At 44.7% G+C, this 15958-nt stretch overlaps 1 protein-coding gene across 16 annotated transcripts in view; it reads left to right on the forward strand.

The window, feature by feature from the left end:
- The first annotated feature begins 4069 nt into the window (after positions 1-4069).
- HUWE1 (HECT, UBA and WWE domain containing E3 ubiquitin protein ligase 1) overlaps positions 4070-15958 on the forward strand; it is a 158033-nt gene continuing 146144 nt past the window's right edge. For 13 of the 16 annotated variants that reach the window (XM_077640244.1, XM_077640256.1, XM_077640253.1 and 10 more), the window contains exon 1: positions 4077-4259. The gene's annotated coding sequence lies outside the window, so the exon portion shown is untranslated. Of the gene's footprint in view, positions 4264-15958 lie in introns of all 16 variants that reach the window. The other 3 variants (XM_077640245.1, XM_077640252.1, XM_077640246.1) reach the window with 3 other exon arrangements.

Below are 15958 nucleotides of genomic sequence, written 5' to 3' on the forward strand. Positions count from 1 at the left end.
GTGCAGCAGCGTCCGTCCGGCCGTGCATTCCACCTACCTTCGCCTGCTTCGTGTATACGAACATCGCTGAGGTTCCCTCCTTCCCTATAGCTGCAATCTGGAATATTTCCTGTTCTCATGCCCCGGTGTTACTCAATTCCCCCATTATTCATACCCCTCTCTCCCTACGTGGTGGGCCTGGCTAACCTCTGACCAGCTGCAGACGAACGCTTTGGTGACCAGGCCTAGCTGGTGCAGGTTATTCTCGACGCTTAAAGGACTATAGACACCAAATTTTTGCTTGCGTGTTTTTTTTCTTTCAAACGACGCCCTAGACATTGGCATACACGGAGCACCCCGTGGGCGAGCGAAGCAGCGATTTTTTTTTAATTATTCTGCCACGTACGCGAGCCTCATGACGTCGCCAAAGGTAGGATATTTCGCGCGAGAGACCGGAATCGGACATCGCCGCGAGGTGCGGGAATGTGAATATTAAGAAATCATTTGTCACAGCAAATTATCGGCTCGCTTTTGAGGACTTAATTGTACGCGGCATGAGCTCCGAATAACCTTACCTTTATGCAATGGCCGTGCACCCTCAAAAGCGTTGCGGGAACCCGGCCTTTAGGGGTAACTTGCCTTACAGAGCAAGAAGAATGTGCGCTTTATAAATAAGAAAAATAAAGCTCACAGCTAGGACGGTTACCGCTGTGGTACGCGAGCTTCAGCGGCAGCTGTGGAGATATTTTCATTTCACAATATATTGAGGCAAATAATTTGAGAGCGACATGCATATATGTACGTTATACAGTATTATTTTTAGTTTTCCACCACCACCACACTACCATTTATTTATATTTATTTATTGCAAGTACCTACAGCACCCATGAGGCATTATTGTAGGGGGGGATATAGCTACATACAATAACACATGCAAAGAAGATACTGGGAAACATGTCAGCAAAGTAACAACAATACTATAAGTAGACTAAAAAAATGCGTAACATAGATCGGCACAGCGCTGCTAAAACGTACGACACCTGGAAGAAATACATCAGATCACCATTTCAACAGCACTTTGGAAATAAGGTGCACAAACCACATCATTCGGAAGCTTATTCCAGTCCAGAATTGTGTTAAGGAAAAACGAATAGTTAAATACATTAATGCGGCATTGATAACTCTTAATCTTTTTCGTGTTGTCTAGTCTCTCCGAAATGTAAGATGGCTGCTTTAAATAAGTGTTTTTATTAATACTGGTACAATCATTGTAAATGCTATGCAAGAACTTCAGCCTGCAAATTTTTTCTTCGGGTTGCCAGTCTTCCACCCAATACGGTCGCGAAGTTCTGAGCTCTTTATATGAAAATTATAATTCCCAGTCACAAACCTTGCAGCACATTTCTGTACCCTTTCTAACTTGTCAATGAGTGTACCCGTGAAAGGGTCCCATGCTACACAAGCGTATTCTAATACTGGCCTGACATTTGTTAAATATAAGGTTTCTTTTAGTACCTGAGGAGAGATTTTGAAATTCCGTTGGAAAAAATACAGAAGACGCGAAGCTTTGGCAGTTTATGATCATGTCAACGTGGGCTGTCCAATCTAGGGATGCTGTGAGTATAACACCAAGATACTTAACCTTATCTATAGTTTGGATAGTGTCATGGTTTAAGAGGTACGATCCTAAAATTTTCTTTTTGTTTGTTTGTAAATTGCACATGGAAACACTTAGATACATTCAGTGCCATGCCCCACTTGAAGCACCAGTCACAAATTTTGTCAAGGTCAGCCTGTAAGACGCACAAATCAAGCACGTGACTGGGGAATACAAAACGCAATCGTCGGCATACAGTCTGACAGTGGATCTGAGGCCGACGGGTATGCCATTGATGAATATGAGGAACAGTAACGGTCCGAGCACAGAACCCTGTGGCACTCCAGATAAAACATCCACAGGCGATGATGACGCACCATTTATTACCACCTGCTGCTGGCGTGCGCTTAAATAATCTTTCAGCCAACCGAACAGATAGTCAGGAAGGCCAAGGCATGATATTTTTTGGAGAAGGTGGTGCGGCACATCAAAAGCCTTCTTAAAATCTAAAAAAAATGGCGTCTATATGAAAACAGTTAACCCGGATGCAATGTCATGAATGAATTCAGTTAGCTGCGTTGCACATGGCAGCCCTGATCGGAAGCCGTGCTGCGCTGATGTGAAAAACACTGTTATCTTGAAGGTGTTTTACAAGTCCAGAATAGATTATGTGCTCCAGGGTTTTGCAGCAAACAGACGTCAAAGAAATGGGGCGGTAATTGAAGACCTGGCTGCGATCACCTTTTTTTTGTGAACTGGCGTAGACATTGGCTATTTTCCAATCATTTGGTAATTTCGCGCTCTGTAGTGACTTGTTGAATAAAGTAACCAAAAACGGACTAATACTCTCTGCGCAGTTCTTTAGAATAAAGTTAGGAATGCCGTCAGGACCTTGTGCGGAATGCGCATTTAGGTTTTGTAGCAGTGATTTGACACCTTGTTCGGTTATAACCAGATCTGGCATTGCATTCAGCTGTTCCTGCTTTTCCGTAATCGTGTCTGAGGACCAAGCTGAGAAGACGGAATGAAAATATACATTGAAACACTCTGCTCGTGCTACATGTCGTCTTTCAATAAACTTTCGTCATCCTTACTACCACCGTACTACCACCTTTAACAGCTGTCGCTGTAAGAAAAAGCACTCTTAATAAATGCAAAAACGTCAGCGGCGACGGTGTTAATTTTTTTCCCCTGAAGATGCTTGCGTACCGTCGTAAAAAGGCGTGCGTTCCTGCTTCCTTTTTTTTTTGTTACAGCAAGCTCCAGATTTTGCATCAGACTTGAAAGCTCGTAGTTTCTTGCCTGTATTTTTCGCCTAAGGTTCAAATATGTCGCTATTTATTTATTACAGCAAGTTTAATCGAGTTCAATTATACAAAACTCGCGTGCACACCTTCTTTTTCTATAACATTTGCTACGTGATGATATCTGCGTCGCGCGGAGCATCGCCTCGCTCCCTCTCGCTTTCATTTCCGGCCGCGTGGCATAGTTTCGGTTTCGTTCAGCTCAAAACGTTAAATAATTCCAGGGATTAAACTGACTTGGCCGGGACGTTATGTAAAGAACAATAATATACTCAAATGTACGCTAGGACATCAGAAGGAATTCTACCGTCCGAAGAGAGCCACACAGATTTCTCTCGAAATTTCTTTCTCTTTTTACTTAGCTTTTTTAAACCTTTTTTTTTTTGTCTGACATATATCCTTCCCGTGCCTTTTTTCGTGTGGTGCAGAAGAAAATCTAAGTTCACAGGTACGAATTAAATGTTTTGTTCCTTTTATTTTGCTCATGCCCATAGGCGTACACAGGTCTCTCCAAGGGCGAGAAAGAGAGAGAATTAACTTTATTGAGCCGAGCTAATTACGACTTTTTCTTAGACGCCGTTGATGGAGGTGGTTACCTGTTTACGGTACCCACATTCTTCCCTAGCCTCCTGGCCCCTGGAGATCAGGACGAGCTGTAGGTTTGCAGTAAGAAGTAGACTCACACTTCGAAAGAACCACTTGTCGGTTTCGATAAGAGAGAAATTTTAAAAACAACTGTCTTGGGGCTCTGGTCTTCCAGGGCGGGGCTGTTTAGCAAGGTCTCCCATCGCTCGGTAAGGGAGGATGAGGAATGGGGTGGGGTAGCGGGGCGAAGTTCATGGCATCCCAAGTTCATGCCTTCCGGGTAGCTGGGAAAAATATGGGACGAAATTTGCGCCCCCTTACTACTGGATTCTAGGCACTGTACCCCTACGCCAAGTTTATTAGGAGGGCAACATCTCCCCTTGTTCCCACTTTGCGAACGCGTATCTTATTTCGTACCTGCACATCAATCTCGCGCCACCATGGGTATCGGAACTAAAACTGAAACCGAAAATATGAAGCGGCAGAGATAGTGTGGAAATTAGTATCTTGAGTAGAAGTTGCACTTGCTAGGTAGCGTTGCGCTCGCTTATGTTGAAGTCTTCGGTTCGAGGCTACTTGGGGGAAAGGCGCACCGCTGCCTCCTGCCGGTGAAAACTTGTGCCTCGCTTGTATCCCATAGTTGTGCGCCGCTTGCTCACCGTTCATGGTAATTGTGCTGGTGGTGTGTGTGCTTGTCGCTGTTTTCTCCAACACTGCCATGAACGCCTGCCCGTGACTTGAAGTCGACGGGACGCGTCGGAAACGAAAAGTGATTGCTCTCGCTGCGTGGCAAGGTCAGTAGAGGCACCCTTTTTGCAAGTCAGCAGACGTCCGGGATAAACACCGTCCACTCTCCTCGTTATAATGGCGACCTCTGTGCACTTGTGCTCGCGTGAGAAGTCATTGTTTGCTTGCTGTTCTACCTATGCGCGCCGCGTACGGCTCGCTGGAGTGGGCTGGCACCCGCGTACGAGTCCGGGGCCCGGGTCGGCGCGCCGCCGACAGGGCTGGAGCGGCCTTGTTGACACTCGGAGCCGTCGGTCACGATGGTTAGGCCTAAGATGCCGCCGAGAAAAGCCGTCACACGGCTGCTCCTGCATCCCGGCGCTCCGACTCGCGTTCGGGCCTTGGTCGCGAATGCGGCCGCAGTGTTCCGCGAGATGCCAGACGCCGTCCGAGGGTCGGCTTCGAGCAACGCCTGTCGGCGCTGCGGCGCGGGCCGGCGCGTTTTTCTCGCTCAACAACACCCCCTCGCTTTCTGCGCGTTGTGCGAGGTGCAGAAGAAGAGCAAAAAGCCATGGAGCATCCCGGCTGTCTGATGCCATGAGCCCATTTCTTAAATAAAGTAGCCTAGCGTCCCGTGTCAAGTTGCTGTGCCCTCCTCTCCCGCGAGCCCCTCGCGTCGCAGGTCACGACGCTTTGTGCGGTCTCAATCGCGTGCCAAGTGACCGCAACGACTATTGAACCTATCGGGGGGGCCCTCGTAACCGCTCCGTCTGCGAGCAGGGCAAACAGCTGACAGCTTTGCATCGCATTAACGCTCTCTTGGCGCGCAAAACTCGCCTCCGTGGGCACACTGCCTCGTGGGTCGCAATAACTACGCCGCTGGTGCTGCGCCAAGATCTCCGTACTCGCCGCCAGCCGTTTTTATTTTGTTTGCTTATTCGGTCGCTCCACGGTGAGTACAGGAGCAAGTCAGACTGCGCGCCTTTTGTTGTGCCAGGACGTGGGCTTAACTAGTTCTTAATCGAATGGCATTTTAGGAATCGTAGTCTGCCTGGCGAGGGTTGCACAGGTCGGCGCCTTTTGTGTTGGTTCGCAGTCGCTGTCTGGTAAGCGTTGGTGCGTACGCGCGAGACGCCCAAATTGGTGACCGCGCTAGCACAATAAGCCCCTTTGCCAAGGACGTTTCGCCGCTTCTTTTTTTTCGATGCGGCAGCGCGCGAGCGAGCTGAATGGTTTCAGCCGCGAACGCTGGTCGTGTTATTGGAATTCGCATCGTATCTGTGATGCATGGCGGGTGGCGCAACTGTGTGCTCTATTGTGGTGGAAGGACGCAGCTCCTGTACAGTGTCGTGACTTGTTCTGTACGCTTCACGCCCCCTCTGTGTCTTTATTTGCCTAACGAGTGCAGCAGCATTTCGTAAAGGCTGTCTAGCCGCCGCGGTGGCTCAGTGGTTATGGCACTCGGCTGCTGACCGTCTGCGAAATTCTTTCGCACTCGTCTGCGAAATTCTAGAGGCCCGTGTACTGTGCGATGTCAGTGCACGTTAAAGAACCGCAGGTGGTCGAAATTTCCGGAGCCCTTCACTACGGCGTCTCTCATAGTCTGAGTTGCTTTGGGACGTTAAACCCCATAAACCAAACCATAAAGGCAGTCTGTTGCACCTCATGAACCGCACAAGCTGAAAGACTAGCTGCTGTTCGACACGTTACATTAAGTGCACTGTCAGCAGTAACTGATTGTGAATGGGGAAGGCCTAGGTTTTTGTGTCACTATGGACATGTTTGTATTGTTGCTTGTTGTGATGGGTGCGGTGTAAACAGCATTTATGCAGTGCACATTTCACATCAACAGTAGCAGGCACAATTTTATATCCAGTCACAGTGCAAAATTTTTTTAGATTTTTGAGGTTTGCTCTTAGAGGGGGTGATTGTTATTCCAGCTGACTTCACTTTGCAGATGCGTGTAAAATGCTGCACAATGAATGACTTTGACAGTCCAGAGTGCAAAGTTTGTAATGATATTGCAGCTGAAGGTTTCACAGTAGTCTTCTATTAGTCTCACGATGACTGCGTAGTCCTACAAAATTCCAGTTCGATTCTTTTTTTTTTTTGCTGTGCCATGTGTGTATAGCTGGAGCTGGCTTTTAGTCCCGACTACTAGAAAACTGGGCGCACGAGACACGACACAGGACGACGAAAGAAACTGGCACGGTGTTGGGCAGTGCGTCATGCTTTGACTCAGATGACGCACTTGCCAGCAGTGCTTTTGGCAGGCAAGTGCGTAGCAGCTGTGTGGTTATGGAAAGCAATCAAGTGCATGGCCAGACATGCCTTCATAATTGGCTTGGAGTGTTGTTTTGTAGGAGCCTGCAAATGTGCCATGAATCAGCAGTGCATGTTGAAATTACGGGGTAGTTGTCACTCTTGAGTGCTGTTTGTTTTATGTCATGGCTGGATTGAGTAAGCTTATGTTGAAGTATGTACGCACAGTAGGCTGAGGTGTGTTTTGTGCTATATGTATTCCAAGCTTTGTCAAAGTAAGTACATTTGCTGAAAGTGGAAAGCCTGTGGTATGTACTCACTAGTGCTGCCTCATATTATAAGCATGGCAGGCGACTGATTTTCATTATTTCCACCTGTAGTTGTTCAGGGTGTCTAGTGGTCTGGAAAACATTTAAGGGAAATCACGTGCGCACAGAGAAATCAGGTAGTCATCTGGGATGCCATCAAAAAGTTGGCAAAATCTCTGAAACTAACTGGCTGAAATTAACTCCGGTTTGCTTTGAATTATGACTGCAGGGTGAGTGTCCAGCATGTTGTCCATGCACCTTGGCATGACATTTTTTCGCTTCGCACGCGATAAAATCGTTGGCATCGAAATTCGTGGAAACATGACAGTTTTAGCTACGATGGCTAGGTCACCAAAACCTTTTTTTTTGCTACTGTCCCACGTCAGTGCTGCCTTAGGCGTCGAGAGTCAGCATAGGGAGCCTTGTATAAAGATTGAAAGAATTTGTAGTGCAGTTTTTTTCCATTGTTGTATTTTGTCGAAAATAATTTTTTCAATTTGAACTACCTATTGTGATATCAGAATTGCTTGCAAATATTCGGTTATTTGCAGCAAATTTTTATTACTCTTATCCACATCAGAATTAAAAAAATTATATTTACGCACCCTTACTGAAACATCAGATGCTCAGAAGAGGGCAGCCACCCTTATTAAAGGACTGTAAAAGGAGAAGCAATGGTTGCTTTGTAAGTCAGATTGAAGGGGGGCTACCTTCACGAAAACACTGAGAACATCTGTTTTCACTGCACTATTTGCTGTTACCATGGGTATTCTATTTGCTGTGAATGGACATGTACCCTGTCCATTATAATGGCCACTCAGGCCGAAATGAATTGCGAACATGCGTATGCCATACTTTTCTGCTTTGTAGTGAGATATTCCTTTACATCCGGTTTATGAATATATACTTCAGGCTAATTGTACGCTCCCAATGTGCCAATGAAAGTGCACAGGTAAAATTGTTTTTGTCCACAGGCACTGTCTGCTTTTTGTTCTGGCCTGACTGTACATCAAAATCCCCCATGCAGTGCAGTATCCCTGGGGCCATTGAAAGAGTCGTAAAGGCATGGCAGTGAAGGTAATAGTGTAGAGCTGACTGATGCAGTTATATGTGCCTGAGCATGCTTGCAATAGTATTATAATGGTGGCATGGTCCAATTTTGTAGGCCACAACTGGAATTTGTGCATGTCTCGTTGTGGCCATATCCTGGCAAGAATTGGTCTGCAAAGATGCTTCCATGTTGCGAGGAAAACTGCTTGCCATCAAAGAAATGCATTAGGGCGAGCGGCTCGTTTCTGGAATGTGTGCTAAGTGAAGTCGTAGCATACCACTACATTTGATTAGGGCCTGTAGATAAGGCTTTGTTTTAGCTATTGTCAGGATGAATGGTTACTCATGTGAAGGTAAGCGCTGACAGTTGTAAGATATTCGCGTTTTTTTTTTTGGTGAAGGAATGATAAATGTGGCTTGCATGATCCATGGCACGTTGTGCATGACCGTTGAAATTTTTTTCTTTGTTCGTAGGCTTTTTAAAAAGCATAAGAATAGTGGTCTCATCCAAAAAAATAAAATCTTATTTGAGCCTAGTATTGTGCGAGCAGTCCATAATGTGCGCTGCTACTGAGTGCTGCTGGTGTGGAACAGGATGGCACCAAGTTTAGTTTTTGTACCGTTCAAGGCCACAGTCTTCAAAAGGCTTGTTTTCACTGTTTTAGTGAGCTGGTGGGCTGTTCTGCTATCTCTTTGCACTGTTGTTGACTTGTACTTTTGTGTGTGTATACACACAGAGTGAATCATGTGTTCTTTGCTTCGAGTCAACAGCTTGTATCTTTTTTTATCTGCTTTTTTTGATCCCTTGTGGCAGGAGATAGTGCCTTTGTGGAAGGCAGTGTTGAAGCTGCCTGACTGGTTTCTTTCATAGCTAATATGATACATTAGCTTTGATAGCTGTCATTTTTGAAGGTGCGGTTTATGAAGTTCATTTTCTGGGCTGCTGGGAAGGATGCTTATAGTTGCTCTGTCATCACTGAGAAAAATTTTTTACTACAGATTTCTGTTCTTATCCTTAAGCTTCTGATATATCTTTCACAGGGAAGTGCAACGACTTCCTGTGCTGTTGAATGAGGTGAACTGCATTTTTTTATTTACGCGAGCCGTTTATTTTCCTTGCTAGGGCCTTAATGGTGGAGCTTGCACATTAAATTTCCTCTGTATATTTTGCTTTTATCCGCGGTGTATGCGAGCACAGTCTCTGACACTGTTTTGATTTGGAATTTGCGATCTGAATCTCTTAAAAGGTTGGCCCATTCCTGACGAAAGTGCTGGCAACTCTTGCGTGGTAGAGAGGTAACAGCTGTGCTTAGACGAGCTGCCATGCTGCCGACTAGTGTTTGTGTTCTATTAATGCACTGTTTCATCGGGTCTAATAACTGACTGGCCCACCTATGCTTCCAAGTTGAAAGTGGACTCCATGAAGACTTGCGTAATTTTTAAAATTGTTTGGTGTGGCATATTGCTTGCAAAATGCAATGTTTATATTACAGCAACACAAACTTAACTCATGCAGTTGTCATGTCCAAATAGTTATTTACTTCTTGTGACATAGTAATGCAAAAACACTTGCAACCATTCCTGACTGTGGATAATACCTGATGCCACTGATTGACATCGTAATGCAATTTTATTCGTTGTAGCTTGTAAATGCATTTCAGCAGAATCTTCAAACACTGCTCCAGTGGGCCTGTTTGTATGAAGGAAAGCCTATTTTTTCTGTTATGAATTTTTGCGTCAGTGTCTTCTAAATGCATGGGCCTTCATTATAGTGCTTGGTAATTATTTGGTTGCATATATGTTTTTGCAAAATGCAACACCCAACTGAAGGATTAGTTTTCACTTTCTGCATCAAGCCCATTGCCACAAAAATTGCGTTCCACATTTGGTCGGGGCTTTTCCAAGGCCGACCTGAACAAATCCATGTAGCTCTTCCCAGTCGCTACATATTTGTGCTATGCTAGAAGTGTGCAGTGAATGCATTTCTCAGTCTCCTGTTATGTTTCTAAAGATACATTCTGCACATTTCCTGTGCCATAATATCACACGTTTGTACTACTGGTCATCATGGTATAGGAAATGGCAATATTTGTTCTGCATAATGCGTTGTTGCTAGCTACTTCTATGCTCGTACATTCTGGCTTTGTGTGCATGTTGTACATGGAATTTCATCTACCCGTTTGCTCATTCGCATATACAAAGAGTAGCCAATTTTTAGCTTGCTTTATTTTTACCTTTGTGGCGAGGAACATACGAGGCCTACATTGCGACAGTGAGATTAGCATGGCTTCGTTTGGATATGAGGGTTGGGCCCTAATACTCTAACATTGGTCTCTCGGGGACTAAGTGCTGCAAGACGGACTAGTGTACTCCTGCAAAAAGAAATGTCGGGAAATGCACAGCTCATCGATTGGCTGAAGTTGCAGAAGCGGTTGTGGCGCTCAGTTGCAGCGAGAAGTGCAGTGGCGCAGTCGCACCACCTGCGCTGGGGATGTGGAATTTCTGAATTTTGCCGCTGTTGCATAAACCGTTCTTTTTTAACTACAGGCTCAGCACACCTCAAAAGAAAATTATGTGCCCTGAAAAAAAAAATTAAATTTTTGGCAAACATCAGTTCACCACGAAAGAAATACTTCAGTTAAACATGTGCTTTAGAGTTTGCCATCTGGTCACTACTGGAATTTATTTCTTCGGGAATGGCGAGCTCACAATGATTATGTGTGAACACTGTTATCTGTTATCTCCCTCTTGACCGGTTGGCCTTTCCCTTGAACCCCTTGCAGTATCTGTGCTTTGGAATAGATTCATTATATAAATCATGAATTGTAGGGATACTTTGTATAGCTTTTTTATCATTAGTGCCGGTAACTTTTATTTATGTTAGGGATAAAGTGCTAACTGCATGAGACATTGCGCTGCATGGTGGGTTTGCAGAAAATTCTGTCCGTTGCACGGAAGCAGCCTGTGAAACTAGCCAGTAGCAGAAGTCTTTGCAGGCACGTAGCTTTCAATCTAGCTATCTTAAGGAGTGAAGTTGGTTTTTCTAGCACGGTTTCACTATGCCCGCCGTGTCATGAGCATGCATTGAAACAGTTCATTGAGAGCTCGGTAGGAGTCGTGTTGTGGTGTATGTCTCGCGCCTTACAAGTCAGTACCACAAAATTTAGTTTGGTGTCTTTGTGCCATGTCCCTTTGAAAATCAGTGAAATTCCTGGTGGATTTTCATCATTCCTTTTGTCGTACATTTGGCTGTTTAGTCTTAAAAGCGGCACTAGTGCGGTTATACTTCTCTGGTAATGCGAGGTGAGTGAGTGCAAACATGCTGCTCTGTTGTCAAGTCTTGTTGCTTGACGTCTGCGGCAGGTGGTGGCCAGCGCATTTGTACGCTTTGCAAAGAAGCAACGCCTAATGGGCTTACCGCTTAACTACTGAGCTTGTAGGTGCATTTGTTTCAGCTTGCACTAGTACTGACCATAGTAGCCTTGATTTTGCTCTGGGCACTGTATATCTTATTTGGCGGGCAGGTGTAAGCATGCGCTTGCCAGAATAAATGTTTGAGGGCGTAATTATGCTTTTTGTGTGGGAAATGGTGAAATCGGTTGGTCTAATGAATTTATTTGAGGCATTTGAAAGGTCCTTACACAAATGAGAGCTTGCCCGGCTGTGGTGTTAACAAACGTGACAAAATATTTTAAAGTAACTTTTTTTGGTTTGGGAATGTTTGTTCTGCCGGCATGTGGTATTTGAAAGCCGTGACATTATAAATGCAGATAGCTATTGTCCCGCCCCCATGGCGGCGAGGAGCATAGCAAAAAAATGGAATACAGCCTTGGTAGAAAGTTGTATGGCCACAGTCTATTTTCAAGCCTACCAGGGGCCCACTTGTGGTGTCTGTTATAAATGGCCCAATACAAAACTTTGGAGCAGACACTGTGGCTTCAGGATTTTTAACCAGGGCTGTACATGGCTAAACAAAAAGGTGCCTCTGAAAGCACTAAAGGCGCCTTGAAGGAACTATCACTAAAATAAGGCTGGTGCTACCAATCACAGGTGTCGGCAACTATCTTTTTCCAGTGTTCTGCACGGGCAGTAGCATTGTTGGTTATGTTCCTGCATTTTTGGTTATGTGCCTTTTCCGAACATTTGAAGCGGTGAACAAAAGAGCAGCATTAAACTCTTCTAGACGTCATGTTTAATTGCAAGAGCAGAATGTGATGTGCCTAAAATTTATTGTCAAAACTAACTCACTGTTGCAGTGAGTCCTATTCATGTAGTGTAATATATCCCTCTCGGGTGCGACGTCCGCATTTATGTACGCAACCTGAATGCTATAAAATCCTTGTATACAAGGCTCAATTTCCTAAGCTCTGGATGCAAACAAAGTGTGATACCAGACTTTTAAAAAATGTTGGGTGGAACTGTTTAAAACCAGGCTTGCAAAATGCCCACAGAAAAATATTTGATATAAACACCTGTGTTTCCACTAGGCCTGGTATGGTTCTTGTGAATGCGTTCTTATTTGCTTATGGTGCAAGCATGAACGTTTGAAGGCCTGAGCTGCACTGCTTCGCTTACATAACTTCTTACCTAACTCCTTATAAATAGCCGCCGCGATGGCTAAGTGGTTATGGCGCTCGGCTGCTGGCCCGAAAGATACGGGCTTGATCCCGGCCGTGGCGGTCGAATTTCGAAGGAGGTGAAATTCTAGAGGCTCGTGTACTGTGAGATGTCAGTGCACGTTAAAAGAACCGCAGGTGGTCGAAATTTCTGGAGCCCTTCTCTACGGCGTTCCCGATAGCCTGAGTCGCTTTGGGACGTTAAAACCCCCATAAACCACAAACCCTTTGTCTTATAACATGAAACCCTCAAAAGAAGCATTATTGAGACTCTGAAAGCAGTTTTTTTTTAAAGAGTAAAACTGCTACAATATGGGACACAGGAAGAGCAGACAGGACATACGCCTGTAGCATAGTTTTATTCTTGAGACTTCACCTACTGGCCTATTAAGGTACCTTGTTGAACTGAAGTCAATGTTAAATTGTGGTGTAGACATAAGAGGACCCGTCAAATTGCACAATTATTCCATTTGTGAGGTGGGAATTTTTCAACGCAGTCATGACTTGTGCCTTAAAGAAATCTGAATTCGAAAATTATTTTCTGACTGGATAATACTGTAATTTCCGCACTATAGTCTGCAGGGGCAAATTTCGGCAAAAAATAAAATTCTCTTGCTTAGATAGTTCACACCCGGTGTATAGTCCGCAGGGACGAATTTCGGCTGAAAATAAGCTTTTTAGATTGTCTGCAAAGTGTATACAATGAGTAAGCAGGCATTTTGTTGTCAAGAAGTAAAATTGCCCGTTTTATTAGACTGTATTGATTTCAGTCCTAGAACCAGTCACTTTCCCCGGGGCTGACTGAATGGAAAGCGTCAATGTCAGATTCAGATTTGACGAAAGGCTTGTCATTATCTTCATTGCCAGCAGAATCAGATATCTCTGTTGCAGTTCTTAATCCGTTATTTCATATCCACCTGCAGGCTTCTCCGGCTCTTGACAAATAATGTCCACACACATAGATAGTCCGCATGACGCAAAATTTCAGCTTTTGAACATGCATAGTCCGCGGACTATTCTGGAAATTACAGTAAATAGCCCATGAAGGGGGTATTGAAGGGAAATTGAGAACTCCATCAAAATACTTGTCTCAGTGAAAGTCTATTCTCTGGCTCTTTCTGTCTATGTTAACGTTTGTCTGGCGGCAAGAGATGCTTTTCTCTGAGAAAGTCGGATTTGAAAAATTTCCAGCCAGTTGATTCAAACCCGTGATGTCCTTACCAAAAATGACAGGTTGTAGCGTAGCCTCTGTGATCCGCACCCAAACAGTGGTGACGGCGGCAGCTGTAGTGAGTTTTTTTTTTCATGTATTCAGTTTTTCTTTTTCATTTTTTTAGCTTATAAAAGCTCTGTTATTGGCGAGAGAACTTTGTGATTACAACAGGATACCTTATCAATACAAACTTCAATTTGTCATTGGTGTTTCTTAACTTCAAGCATAGCCCACCTACCAGCAGAGCAACATTCCATGTCTTCACCGTTAGTTGTGGCCTCTTTTTCTCTGTCAAGTTAAAATGCAAATTTCTTGCTAGACACTCGCTTTTACAAAATGGCATAGGTCAAGACCTATCAGTGTCATTATACTTCTACTGCTCTTAGCTGTAGAGTGACCATTTAAGATTTGATTGCTCCGGCTTCGCTTATGCACCTGGCATTTACAGCTTCCTCTGCAGATTTCCCAGATGTCCGGGCTCCTGAGTCCTTTCTTGTTGCCTTTTCAAAATGATAGTCATTGCCAGTGGCTTCTTTGGAGGTCTCCAGTCAGCTGTGGCGAGCAGTGAACAGAATTTTTGTAGTCTGTTGCTATACGCTTGCTTCAAATTTTATGTCACACCAGTATTGAAAGTTTATTCCACTTTGCTTTCGTGATGTTCTTTTCAGTATTGGTTTGTCCGTCCATGTCGAATGAATCTAGACTTCCAGCTTTTACTCGAAAGACTTTGGCTTTATCCCTTCTGTAAAATGCATGAGAGATGCACTCTGCTATGTCAATTCCTGCTGTCATATTCACCCAGGCACATGTTTAGATACCACAGATGAGTTCGTGTGCCATTAAAACATGACGGGCCTTTCTTGCATAGTTGTAACTGACATATTTTACCGATAAGCGATGCCTGTGCTTTGCATCTGACACAGCAGCAACCGAATGAGTTGTTATAGAGGTCTTTACCGTGGAGTGAGATTTAAAGTTATCAGAGTACACAGCACCTATGGTGACTTGTGCTGCCTGACCAAGGGTCGTGTTGCTTTGTCAATATGCGCATTCTCTAGGACCCATTGCTTTGCTTTAAACCTGCATTTTCAATTAGGTCTTGGCATTTTCGTCGTGGTCAGGTTGCATATTTTGTATCAGGCTTTGTCATCATTAACCTAAGTACATCCAGTGTAGGAAAATGCCTTTCTCATATCTTACTAATTAACGTGGTCCTGTGCCAACTGTGGCCACCTTGCCCCCGCAGACTTCCTTATCTCTCTTGCAATCCACTCTGTTATCTTTTACAACCATCGGTTATCTTGCTTTCATATTAGATGCCCTGCCCCTGCCCATATCCTCTTGATTTCATCTAGAATGTCAAGCTTTGCTTATCTGCATAACTGCCCCTGCCCATATCCTCTTGATTTCATCTAGAATGTCAAGCTTTGCTTATCTGCATAATGTCATGCTAGAAAACACTGCAGTGAATGCCTTGCATCTCAGCACCACAGCACATAGTACTGTTGGCCATATCCTCTTGATTTCATCTAGAATGTCAAGCTTTGCATAACGTCATGCTAGGAGACACTGCAGTGAATGCCTTGCACCTCAGCACCACAGCACATTGTACTGTTGGGCTGGAGAGAGGGTGAATGAATTGTGGTTCAGAATGCATACTCTTGTGGTTCTATGTTTGTTCATGTGTCCTAGCATTGTGATCTGCCTTGACGTGAAGGGACATGCTAAATGTGGGTCGAGTGGTTTGTTATGCATTGGTAGAATATCCTGGACACCAGTTTGAGACCTGAACTCTTGCAGGCACTTTTTACTAGGTGAACTGAATCATGGCTGTTAAAAAAAACTACAAAAAAAAGATGGGTGTGGTTAGAAGACGCATGTACAGACAGAACCAGGCACTGACTGCTCACTGATAGTCTGTTGGTAGTCAATGCTTTGCATTGTTGGTGCGTGTTCTTTCCCTATCCGTTTTTGTGCTGCTTTTAACGCGATAGCTTTAAGGAGCTTCTGGCACAGAAAATCTGGCGTTGGTGTTGGCATCTTCGGCGTTGTTGACCGTGAGCGAAAATCCCCTGAGAAGCAACCTAGGAGGAAGGCGAGACACCTAGGTCACGTGACCTTGTGGCTGCATCACAACCCACCCACTGGATTGTGGGCAAGCTGCCCACCATGGCAGGTGGCAGTCTAATTAATGAATGGTCGCTCGGAAAAGCAACCTGGGATGCATAAGGCCCACCAGTTGCACCACCCTCCAACCCTCGGGCAGTGGCGCATCGCTTAACCGCTGCACCACTGCACAGGAAGTTGTATGAGGTCTC

This window comes from Amblyomma americanum, chromosome 10, assembly GCF_052857255.1.
Source record: "Amblyomma americanum isolate KBUSLIRL-KWMA chromosome 10, ASM5285725v1, whole genome shotgun sequence".
Classification (NCBI taxonomy): domain Eukaryota; kingdom Metazoa; phylum Arthropoda; class Arachnida; order Ixodida; family Ixodidae; genus Amblyomma; species Amblyomma americanum.